Source organism: Penaeus japonicus, unplaced genomic scaffold, assembly GCF_977035675.1.
Source record: "Penaeus japonicus unplaced genomic scaffold, GWHDUDI00000001_assembly GWHDUDI00000013, whole genome shotgun sequence".
Lineage (NCBI taxonomy): Eukaryota > Metazoa > Arthropoda > Malacostraca > Decapoda > Penaeidae > Penaeus > Penaeus japonicus.
In genome coordinates, this window is record NW_028234415.1 from 44,134,774 (window position 1) to 44,137,273 (window position 2,500).

The 2,500-nt window shown below is 27.8% G+C and overlaps 1 protein-coding gene across 1 annotated transcript in view; it reads left to right on the forward strand.

Annotated features, from left to right (window-relative positions):
- LOC122252576 (growth arrest-specific protein 1) overlaps positions 1 to 2,500 on the forward strand; it is a 79,704-nt gene that overhangs the window by 777 nt on the left and 76,427 nt on the right. The window lies entirely within an intron of this gene.

Genomic DNA, 2,500 nt, shown 5'->3' on the forward strand with positions numbered 1-2,500 from the left:
TAATATTTATGTCACTGGTATTGTTAGCATTAGTGTTGTCCTTGTTATCATTTTTGTATCATCATCATTATCATTATCATCATTATCATCATTATCATCATTATCATATCAACCAAATGATCTTTACTCGACCTTTAGGAGTTGCATCAAACAAAAAAACAAACAAACAAACAAACAACATCACCTTCGTCAAAAAAATCTTAGCAACGTTGCAGATAAGTATTTAATTGCAAAGAGATTGACTTATGAATCATCTTACCTCCTCAGAGTGAAAGGGTAGTGAGTGGTGAGGTTGATGGTGATTATTGAAGTGATGATAATGATGATGATGATGATGATTAGGGGTGATGGTGCTGAGAGAGATAATGATGGTGATAATGATGATAGTGAATGATGATGGTGATGGTGATGATGATGATGATGATAATGATAATAATTAAGGTAATAATGATAATAATAGTGATAATAATAATGAAAATAATAATGATAATAATGATAATGAGAACAACAACAATAATAATTATAATAATAACAAAGATAATGATTGTCCTGCTACTACTGCTACTATTAATAATAACAGTTGTGATATTACTAATAGCATCTAAAATAAAACTATAATGAAACAATAATTATCATTATTGTAATTATCATTAGCATTATTAACATCAATATCATCATTGGCATATTCTATATCATCTTTATATTTATTAATATTGTTAGTTATTATTTTTCTCATCATAATGCAAATATTATCAGTATCACTGTGTAATAGCAATAACCATGATGATAATAGTAATGATAATATAATGATATTAATGATAATAATAATGATAACATTTGTAATAATAATAATGATAATAATAATGATTTTATTACTCTTATTATCATTATTATTTTTCTTACAATTATCATTATTATTATCATTATTAATATCATTAGTGTTATCATTTATACTATCATTCATTTTATAATTGATATTCATGTTGTCATCATTATTCCTATTATCATCTTTATCATGTCATCTTAATGGTTATAATGAACACTACAGTTAATAATAATAATGATATCAAGAAGAAAACCACAACAGCGGCAACAAGAATAGCAATAATAATGATAATAATGATGATAATAATAATAATAATAATAATGATAATAATAATAAAAATGATAATAACAATAATAATAACAAAAATAATAATTATTACTATTATTAATTATTACTGTTATTCTTAATGTCATTACTCTTATTATTATTCTCATCATCATTATTATCATCATTATCATTATAATAAAAATAATGATATACTATTATTACTACTACGACGACGCGATTAATACCACTACCATCACGACTACTACTTCTGATAATAATAATAATGATAATAGTAATAACAATAACAACAATAATAATATTTTTTTCATTATTATGATTATAATAATGATAATTATTGCTATCATTATCATTATAATAATGACTATAATAATAATGATAGCAATAATGATCATAATAATTGCAATAAGAATAGTTACATATTATTATTAATGATAATATTTATCTTGAAGAGACGATGTACGTGAATTGTGAATAAGTGTGAATGAACAAGATGAAGCAACAGACTAACCCACACCCTAATACCTCACGCCCCTGGAGGCTCGTTAAAGCCGCCCGTTCACAGACTGGGCAGTGGAAAAGCAGCCCACGAGGAGATGTGAGATTGTTGTTCTAAAGAAAGGCCTCTCTATGTGTCTTAAGAAAACATTGGAAGGAAACCCTGATATAGTGGATGGAGGTGGTCAGGGTTACGGCGATTGATCGGAGTCACTATACGGTGAACTCTCTCTCTCTCTTCGTTATTTTAAAGTTATACGCCGTTGAAGAATGTTTTTCATTCTTTATTTTTTAAATGCTATCATTTAGAATGGTCTATGAGTGATTAGCGAGTTACAGTCTTTGATTATAGCGATGGATATACGCGTGATAGAAAAAAAGGTCGTATATCAAACTCCTGGCTTTAGGTTATCTGGATCCCATATAGACGACATTGAAGGTTCTATACAATCCTTTTTCTGTTCGGACGGTTGAATGACGTCACCATACAAGACAGTGCCACTATTATGTATGTACACTTCCAATTATCTTGCATTACCCATTTTAAGATACATTAAATGCGATGAAACGAACCCAGGAAGACATGATCGGAATTCTTAAATAAAACGCGGGAAACAACATAATATAAAACATGCAATGATATGGCATACTGAATGCTTCATTGGGATATCCAAAGTTCAATTTTATGTTGTGAATTTAAACATGCTCGCTAACTATGATGTAAGTACCGTTCCTTATTTTTATACGATATCGCTTTTCATATCAGCAACAGGGGTGGGGTGGGGGCAGAGGGAGAGAGCATGATATATATGTATATATATATCTATATGTATATATATATATATATATATATATATATATATATATATATATATATATACATATACATAC